At 32.7% G+C, this 11,080-nt stretch overlaps 1 long non-coding RNA gene across 2 annotated transcripts; it reads left to right on the top strand.

The window, feature by feature from the left end:
- The first annotated feature begins 1,240 nt into the window (after positions 1 to 1,240).
- Positions 1,241 to 10,791, top strand: LOC147073263 (uncharacterized). 2 transcript variants are annotated; one of them, XR_015070446.1, is made up of 2 exons: positions 1,241 to 1,655; positions 10,357 to 10,791. It is a non-coding gene; the product is annotated as an uncharacterized LOC147073263 (long non-coding RNA). The 2 variants fall into 2 exon arrangements; XR_015070447.1 differs by lacking the exon at positions 10,357 to 10,791 and adding an exon at positions 3,191 to 4,638.
- Positions 10,792 to 11,080: the final 289 nt, after the last annotated feature.

An 11,080-nucleotide genomic window follows, 5' to 3' on the forward strand; every position in this document is an offset into this window, starting at 1 on the left:
GATTTACGCAGTTATGATAATAAGGTGTTAATTAGTGCTATACCATGTAAATATTATAAAAGATTTTTACAATTGGTATTGCTATCCCTAATTTTAAATTAAATATATACGCGATATCTATGAGAATTGATTTACATTTAACATTCATATTCTTTGATCATAATCGTACATATTGTAATAATGTAATGTAATAAACAATGAATACCTTCCTTTTATTCAACATCTTTATATTGTATGACGTTTGGTAAGGTTAGTGTTTTGAAAAATTGTATTTAAAATGTGTGTTGTCGACCTACTTTCCGCGTTAATTGCGGTAAACGCCATTACCGCAAATATTTCTATTATATTTCAACACCACCAAATTCCGGATGCTAAAGCAGAATGTATAGAAGGAATATACTTCCTCGTTCTGGAAACAATCATTGCATTATAATATATGTATATATTTAAAGAACACATATGATACAATGATAACACGAACAATCTGTTTGTGTTCATAATAACTAATAACATATGAATGTAAAACTATCCATGTGATGGCTGCTATGCTATTATAACCTGAAATATCGCGATGATGCATCTATGTACCTTTTATTGTTAGTGTTACCAATTACTTTTTCCTGGAATACAGAACAAATTTAATGTCGACATTCTGTAAGCACCAGTACTTAATAATAGATTTTCGGGTAAAATTAATTATTAACTAATATTTCATTTGTATATGTATGACGTTATTTATTTTCAATAAATATGTTTCATTATTAAATGTTGTGTATTTTTTAATAAAAAAATAAGCTTTGTTTAAAGACATTTAGGTACCTACCTATGTATAAAATTTCGTAATGCTTATTAATGGAGCATGTGGCGGTCAACAACCCCAGGCCATGTCAGCGCGATTACGACAACGCGCTGCTCAGCGAGTTCCACAAGTATAGCACATCACCTCACCTGCGGTCAGCACATTCTACAGGTGTGACATACTTCGATGGCAGCAGGTTACCCAATGGTGTCCTACATCAACAATGACTTAAAGCGTTTTTTGAATATTCATTTCAATAAATAGCGAAGGATGATTGATGGAAACAGACACTCGACTGTAATATCTCAGTGTCTCAGTAGAAGTACACTCTATCATTGTGGCTCGGACTGAGCCGATCTCAACAAGAGACACACTCGAACGTAACATCTCCGATTAAGCATATCTCACCGCATAGTGTCTGTCACTGTTAACGTCGCACTTGTATTTTGTTTGTATTTCATCATTCGGTCAAATAAACTCTCTCCTCGCTTCGCTCCAATCAGTCTTTTCATTGCTACACCTTCACCATCAAAAAGCGATCTGATGATAGAATTTAAAATTCCATCAAATAATAATATATATTCATCTACATTCGCAAAGAAGTCACTTGGTCGATATTTCAATGGTTAAATCACTCATATCGATATGGTATGATTGTGTTCGAATTTATCACTATGATTTTTTCTATATCTATTTTCAATGTTAATTAATTACTGAAATTAATACGATCTAAATAAACTATTTTCTGTTGGTTTCCAGTGCACTACATTCCATCTAGTCATGGTGGGAAACTCCTTATGGTTGACAACTATACATTTAGTAGACACAAGCGTCCCCGTCTAGATGGTAAACGAAGGTGGGTTTGTTCATCACACTGTGGCAAGAAATGTGGCGCTGTGGCCTATACCCACGAAGACACATTGATATCACTTAAAAATGTCCACAACCATAGTCCTCGGGACTACTAACGCCATAACCTTTATTAGTTTATTTACTGATATTCTCATATTTATAATACTTATGCGAGAAACCTTTATCTCACATAACTATAAGTTAAATACAAAAGTCTTTCTCTAATCACGGAATCATAGAGAAATAAATAACATATCAATTATATAATCTTATCCTATCTCTTGCTCATAGTATTTTTATTTAAGACTAAAACAGAATTTAAGAACAGTTAATTATTTATTGAAAATGTTTTCAATTAATCCACGAGGCTTTTCCAATTATCTGTGTGATTATTCTTGGATAGATGATAGAGATTAATATGTGAGAAGAATGCATGATGGATTAAGTGAATCGACCCCACGATGGCCGCGCGGCTTAAGCGTCGGCCTATAGCGTCGTGGGTCCCAGGTTCGAATCCTGGGTCCGGCAAATACACATTGTTTTTCAATTTTTGTTAGAGTCAGGGTATGGACCTAATAGGTTGAGCAAGTGGCTGACATCAATTTCTCCTAAAACAAAATCTGTTTATAAAAACCTCCACCTGTGTAAGCTTATGATCGTATAAGGATCGGACATGGTCGAAAAAGAAATAAACAAATAAATATTCGATAACTGCGAAATGATAGATTTTTTAAAGACTCCTTTCAATCGTTTACCTAAACAATAAATTAATATCTTGTAGAAAATTAAAACATCGCGTTTTTTTATTGTTTTCATTCCTTAAACGTGTATATCTTAAATACCTGGCACGTAACACGTATAGGTATGACTATTTCACATGTATGGTTCGGTCACTGCAGAGTTGATGATGAGTGTAACCCTCAAAACCGTAATATGAGAACTGCAACCGGCACTGGAATTACTATTTCATGATTAATACTTTTTTTTTAAATCTAACGGTTGGTTGAGTGGGAAAAGGTTTGATTTTTTTAAGAAAAGAACTGGAACACAATGTTTTTAGGATCCACTCGATTTTACGTATTCTAAAAAACGCACATTGCGCTCCACAATTTACTTCGTCAATCATGAACAAAATCGAACATAACATTTAATATATTTCTATCTAGTAAAACAGATTTTGAAGTTTTGTACCTTTTTACATCACGCAAAATACTGATTTACCTGCATCCTAGTATATTGACATAATTTTTATATTTGAAGAAATATACCATTTCTAGTTTCACATTAGAAACTTTCGTAATTTTGCTGTAAGTACATTATATTATGTAAAAGTTTTTTTGGTTCTTGTCTGTTTAGTGGAAGTCAGCGGCAAACAATTTTTTAAAATAGCCGATATATTGGATTATTCGATAGGTTAGGTTAGGTTATCATTATTTTCAATTTTGCCGAAATCGGCAACGAAAATTACCGCTGTTTTCGCTGTTAATTAATTATTGAAATTAATCCGATCTAAATGAACTATTTTCTGTTGTTTTCCAGTGCAATACATTCCATCTCGTCGTGGTGGAAAACTCCTTTTGATTGACAACTATACGTTTTGTATCCATAAGACCCGTCTAGATGGTAAAATAAGGTGGGCTTGTTCATCACACTGTGGCAGGAAATGTGGCGCTGTGGCCTATACCCATGATGAAACCTTGATATCACTTAAAAATGTCCACAACCATAGTCCTCGGAACTACCATATACCATATCACATCTGATGAAGCTTTTGTTAAAATTTAATATAACGGCATGTCCTTTATTAGTTTATTACAGATATTCCCATAGTTACAGTACTTAAACTAATAAACTTTACCGCACATAACTATAAGTTAAATACAAATAATACAAACAATAATCACGGAATCATAGCAAAATTAATCACATACTAATTATGGTTCAGTGAATAAACAGAACACGAAGAAATAGAACGGTGAGAAAACGGAACACCGATTAACAGAACTATGACATTTCGGGAAAAATATAACATTTTATATTGAAATTGTCGTATCTTAATAATGTTGTATAGTTTTTTAATAACACTGGTGCTGTAAACGCCGTAAAAAACAAATTATATAATTTCTAATCGCTGGAAAGCCTCAATTATACTCGGTGTTGCCGGCAAGCTAGGTATATCTCGTCTTCATCAATATAATATGTTCAAAACACTTAGGTGGCTAGGTACAACGAAATAATGAGTTTAATAATTCTGTGAAGTTGTGCACGATTATCAAAATCAAGCAGATAAATCTAGTTTTTTTCGGCGAATAGCCAACATGCAGTGACTATATAAGTAAATATATTTATTTTTTTATTTAAGTACGTAAGTTTTATAAGTATTTAATTCATAAATAGATACGACATAAATGAATGTTTTATTTTTCCACTGGCTGTTCTGTTTTGTCACTGTTCTGTTTCTTCATATTCTGTTTCTTCATACCTATTCTGTTTCGTCTGTTCTGTTTATTCATGTTTTGTGTTGTCCGGTTACCACCAATTATATATTACCTATCTCTTGCTTGTAGTACATATTCTGTTTTCTATTATTATTTTATTTAAGACGAAAACAAGGTTTAAGAATTATTAATTATTTATTGAAAATATATTAAGTAGGTATATTTAATCCAAGAGGCTTTTCCAATTGTCTGTGTGATCATTCTTGGATAGATGTTAGAGATTATCATATGAGAAGAATGTATGATGTATTAAACGAATATATTCGATACATACGAAATGATGTTTTTTTTTAAAGACTCATTTTCATCTTTTTCGTGGACAATAAATTAATACCCTGTAAAATACCTGGCACATCACACGTATATTTATAATTATTTTCCATGTATGGTTAAGTCACTGCAGAGCTGATGACGAAGCCTGAGTGTAACCTTCAAATCCGCATATTTTTATTATAACTGTAACCGGCACTGGAATTATAATTTTTATAACCCCGATCTTGAATTGTTTTGCAAAAATTCGAATATAATAAAATTGTAGTACTTCTTTACTTGTACTGTAAATTTAAAATCCTAACGTATTTTTTTGAAAATACTAGATTGGTCGTTTGAGTGGGGAAGGTTTTGATTTATTTTTAAAAAGGAACTAGAAACCCTCTATGGTTTTTGGATTACCACGTTTTTACGTATCCAAAAAAACACACATTCCTCTACAAGTCTACATAACCTACTTCGTCAATCATAAACAAAGTCGAACATAATACTATTTAATACATACCTACCTAGACAGATTTGTTAACTTTTTTACACCCATAATACTGTTTTACTTGCAATCCTAGTTTATCGAAATAATTTTGATATTCGAAGAAATGAACCATTTCTAGTTTGACTTTGGAAGCTTTTGTACTTTTGCCGTACATTAATGTAAAAGTTTTTTTCTGTTATTTAAAAAAAAATCCTATTGTCTGTACTCTACACCTATATAGTTTCTTACTACTAAATAGTTAATAAAATTTCACTGTGTGGCACCTAAATTAAAGTTGGTATTGATATTTTTGTCCTTTTGCATGTGTGATGGAAGTCTGTAACATGTAGGTATATTTTATTTAAAAAAATAGTTTTATATAAAATATCATTCAATAGATAAAGGGTTGAAATAATAATTAATAATCGTTCTATTATATATATTTCAGTTATGTACATCTACACAGCGCGTAGTAAGAAACCCCTGTTGATGATAGAAAACTTTACATTTTGTGTCAAAAGACTAAACCCGGACAAAGGAATCACATGGTATTGTTCGACCCATAACAGCAGAGGATGCCGAGCTGGCGCTTTTACCCATGAGGGAAAGTTATTGACGTTGAAAAATATCCATAACCATATACCACCAAAATACCATATTGCGCCGGACGGGAAATATATTAAAATATAATATAACATCTTTCTAAAGAAGTTTTAAAAATATAATTATATTTACATTGCTGTTATGTCGGTGATGTACAACCTTTTCATCAGTAGTGCACATATTCTTTCACGCCCCAGCATTGGGGCATAGGGCAAGCACAAATTCGCGCCACTTCCCTCGGTCTATCCTCAATTCTCGCACTTCCCACCTCCCACCATGCTAGACCTGCAGCGCGTAGATCACTTTTGTAGCACCGCTGCAGAGTGAGGGAGGGAATCCTTGAGGCTTTGCCACTCTGGCGGCATCCGAAACACATGGCTTCTGTGTCTGCTCATGAACATGAGTGTTTGTAACACATTCTTACCAATGTACCCCTAAAATTCGGCGGAGATATCGATTCTCAAAGCTCAATAGCCGAGACCTTTGACGCCTAGTAAGATGCCATATTACAATCGCGAATAATGTTAAGTCAAGTCACTCCTGAGTAGGGAATCCAATCCCGAGCCAAAATTCTGATCCCGGGATTTCGGGATTACAATTTGACAATCCCGGGCTGGTCCCGGGATTGGCATTTTTCTCCGTTGTTAATATAAAATTTTTATATTTACAAGTAACATTGATAAAATCGGTCAAAAATAAATCTAGTATAATTTATACTATTTAAGACATTTATTGTTAATATTGTATACGTTCAATCTTGGAAATACACAAGTTTAATGGAGTAAATAATATTGTAATATAAATAATAATGTGAACTTAATATGAGATTGCTGTTTCTGATAGTAAAGACATAATGAATGGATTAGCGAGATTTCAAATAGTAAAGCAAATAATCATGGCGTACTTGGCCTTTCCGCATCATAAATCTAATTAGTCAGCCAAATATGAAACTGCCGTAAAACGTATGATATCATGGTAGAATTACTTTTTTAAAAGTGCGAAGCATTGTTTTTTCCCAATCTTTCTCATTTTTAATAATTCATGTGAAAAAATAAAATGAATCGGCAACCTACACATGGGTATAAATCAAATTTCATTCAAACTCAGTTTATTTCTAATGTAGTTATTTTTTATTAAAAGTATTTTTTCTGTTTTATTTTATTTTCCATAAAAATTGATAAAAAAATCAATCCCGAAATCCCGGGATTATGTTTATCAATCCCGGGATTCATAGGTATCGAAAATAGCTCGGGATCCCTACTCCTGAGTCAAGATATATTATTATTTTTAACTAGTTGGAAAGCCCATCCAAATATATCTACATATATGTAAACTAACACAACAAAATATTGCGTAAAATCCTACTATTATGGGTATAATATAATTATACCCATAATTATCTACTTTTTACCACTACCAAGGAAATATCCTGCGTGTGTTAATATATTAATGATATATTATGGTCCAGCACAATAAACTATACTTAATATTAATATTACATTATTCTAATTAGCAATTGGTCGCAGTTTGCGATGTTTAATCTAGTCAGGATATTTATGAGGATATGCTTGGATTATTTTTTTCGCATATTTAATTTGATGGGCGGACCAACCCTCTGAGGCTACTGGTCATGCGCCTCTGCCTTAAATAGACAGTCAATAATATTATTGAACTTATATAGGGGACGCTCTACAGAAATGCCCTTGAGAATTGAAAATATGATATTTTTATATGTGGTCCGAAATAGCTGGTCTACTAGTAATATTAAAACGTCGCCGCCGATACTTGGGTCAAAAGTAATGGTCAATAAATTAAATTTAAAACAAACAAACTCGCTTCAGCTTAGTGAGTATGGCGTGACCAAAAAATAATATCTTTTAATATACTTAAATGTTACTAAATTCAATATGTTAATCAGCTTTTTGGTGGGAAGTATTGCAACCAATATGGTGGATATTGTGACGTTTTTAAACTTAGAGTTTAGTTTAGTAGTTTAGAAACTTAGAAATGGATTAATAACTTTTTAACCTGAAATTGTACGAGAACTAAACATACGAAGGATTTTGAAACACATTATCTACCTACATTTTTATTTCATGTCCTATCCAAAAAACATTATTAATGAATAGTAATTATTTTTAATGTGTAATACCTACATAATTATTTTAAAAAAATAGGTAAGTATTGTTTAATTCTAATGCATATTTAAAAAAACGTACAATATTACACTTATGACACTTTTACAAACTAGTAACGCAATTACTTTTATAATATATGTACAATATAATACAATATAATATAACAATACAATATAATATGAAACAATAGGTAGGTACTATTATTGTATTTTGTTGGTTGAGTAAAGCCAATGCACGAAATAATTTATAACGCCTAATAATAAATATTATCGTATAGGCCAATGACATATTAAATGGACGACTCACTTCATACCCGGCGCGCACGAGAAATTGTGCATGAAAGTCATTCACAGATGTATAGGTAGATGTCACGTGACCATTGACGTATCCGTTTCCATTATGCGATACAAGCTTCGAGAATTTATAGTAATATAACCTTTATTGTAATGGCGTATTAGTGTCATGACTCATTGCGTTAGAAACAGATTCTCGGTTACTTACGACTTCTCGGAGATTAGACGCAAGTGAACCCAGCGAATCACAGGCAACTGACTGTCCAATGGTTCCTGTCATTCAATTGCATTGAATAAACATTCATCAATATCTTAAAATGGCATTTTATAAATAATAAATAATACTCACACATGCAAATTGATATCCCATCTTTCTTGGAGTGTTTAGTAGATTTTTTTACAATTTTTAACTAGGCACATTGGCATTTTGTAACGTAATAATAACGGTGGAGTCGAAACCTGACAGTCAGAAATTTCGTATGGGCAGACCCAGCGGTGTCGCCAGACCGCTTGCAAGCAGAATGTTCATTTGAGCGTAGGATACCGATATTAAAATATGAATTTCGCCATCCGGCAGACCCGACACAAAGTGAGTGTCATTTTATTTTCTAGATGCTTCGTCCATATTAATGTCATTGGTATAGGCACCCCATATACTTTTATTATTTTCGCATTGTTTTCATTCCGCCGGCTGGCGAGAGCGTTCACGGCACCTAATAAATCATTGCAAAGAATTGCTCTAGCGACAATAATTATTATTATATTTTTAAAATAAAATCTTTGATGACCAGGTATTTTGTTGTAAATTTGATTTAAAATGACGTGGTGCTCGCTCTGTGGACTCTGCTCGACTGAAATATGAATCACATTGGTCTGTTATGCCTACTAAAAAAATCTGTAATACATACTTTTCATTGGTTGAATATGTTCTGAAAATGTAGCCAATAGAATTGATTGTTACTAACAAAATAAAAATCTGGTAGCACTTCTCATTGTATAATACGTTTTTGTAAAAATAAATACAATTCATTATAATAAAAGATATAATACTTATTTTGTGTTTTTTTTCAATGAAAATAAGTTTTATATTCTTTCTTTACTGAAAATAAAAAATCTGAAACGATTGTTTTGCGTCAATCAGCGGTTGATCAGCATCTTTTTACTTGTACAGTACGCATTATACGTAGGTAATTTAATAAAAAAAATCAGGAGCGGTTTCGTCCACTGAGCAAGACATTCTCAACCGATACGAAACATACGTAAGATATTGAAAACATGAAAACTGATTATGTATTTGTAATATTAATTAAAAGCTTCATTTTCGTTAATAGTAAATTAAATTTTATCGCTTGCGATTACTAATTCACGTAACTCTCATTTAGATTGAATTAAACACCCGCGATAGCCGAACGGTAACGTGTCGGCTTATAATCTTGAATCCAGGGTCCCCAAAATTCACATATGCGTGTTTTTCAAAGTGTGTTTGGGAATATTTCTCGTTAAAACAAACATCAGTATGTCACGTCCCAGGATTGGGACATAGGGCAACTGCAAGGTTACGCCATTTCCCTCGTTCCATTGCCAAATCTCATGTCTCTCGCCATGCAACACGTAGATCGCTTTTGTAACACCGATGCAGAGTGAGGGAGGGCCAGCCATGGCGAAGAAACTCTTGAGGTTGTGCGACAAGGGTACGGAGCGTCGCACTCTGGTGGCATCCGGAACACAAGTCTCAGCCACGCGAAGAGTCTCTTCTGCTGCGTCTTGCAGGATTAAAAATAAATAATTACATTCTTCAATATTAAAATAACTGTATCTAGGCATACAACTATAAAAATGAAAATAATTGACGGCTAAGTCAAACAAAAGAACATCAAATTAAAATCGAATCCAAAACATGCAAACTGTATCTTGATCTGTCGTGAAAATTCAAATTTGGAATCGGCAGGAAAGGTATTTTGAACAAAGAAACTTTATATGTAGGTAATATATGGAGATGCCAGTTGGGGCCAAATAGGAAAAGGAAATCAATCAAATATATTTTGACTATATAATTATATATGTCGGAGAAGTACCTACTATGTTTCGATTGTGTTCTATATCTATCAGAATTGACAGTCAACGCATTCAAACTACTATTAATTTGTTTATATTAAATCACTCGAGTCTCGTTACACAGGTAATGATAATACGTTGTTTTAAAATTAAATTATTTAATTATTGTAATATGATCAATTTACATTTGAATACGAAATTTGCAAACTGTAATTAATCATATTTAGTCAGCCCTGATGCAAACAAAGTACAACTGTCATTTAAAATTGTATAACGTCAAATATTTTGTAGTAGTGTGGACCTATTAATTCCATAAGCAGAGATTTTGTTATATACATTCAAGGATTAATTTTTGACTGTGTTATTTTTTCTGAAGTCAGATACGTGTGCTCAAAATTTGGAGGAAAACCTCTCTTGATGATAGACGACTACACGTTTTCCCTCCAGAGGACTAGCCCGGAAGGAAGGTCCCGTTGGTACTGCTCGTCCCACCACAGTAAGAAATGCCACGCAGTAGTGTACACTTGTGATGAAATAGTCACGTCCTTCAAAAATGTTCACAATCACCCGCCACCTAAGTATTATATTTCGCCCGAGGGACAGTACATAAAAATATAAACAGAACCTATACCCCTCTAGATTTTTTTGGGTCATCAAAGTGGTTTTTAAAACTTTCACCTTTGACGTTTCAACCTACGTCCGATTTTCATTTTACATTAATTAACTTTCAATACAATAATTACTTAGCAATTTATCATATTGTTTGTGTATAACAACAGTCGTGTTGTTGTTTTTTGTCGGTTGCATAAAATTAACAAAATTATAATAAAGGCTCGAATATTTTATTATGCACGTTGTTTTATTTTTTACCAATATATTATATTAAAAAAAAAAACTATGAAACTTCGTAATGGTCTTAGATTGTAACAATATCAGATTGTATGCGCTTCGGTGCGTCGTGGCACGTGGCCCGTTTACACATTTAATAAGGTAACTAAATCAATATATTATTTCTTGGTTCTTTAGAATATCACCACGTTAAGAAATCCGCGTAAGGTAATTTGTACGAAAAAAATTAATGAAACCATCAGAAGGGCAAT

Source organism: Rhyacophila brunnea, unplaced genomic scaffold (assembly GCF_057557595.1).
Source record: "Rhyacophila brunnea isolate RB1 unplaced genomic scaffold, BYU_Rbru_1.0 scaffold_18, whole genome shotgun sequence".
NCBI lineage: Eukaryota > Metazoa > Arthropoda > Insecta > Trichoptera > Rhyacophilidae > Rhyacophila > Rhyacophila brunnea.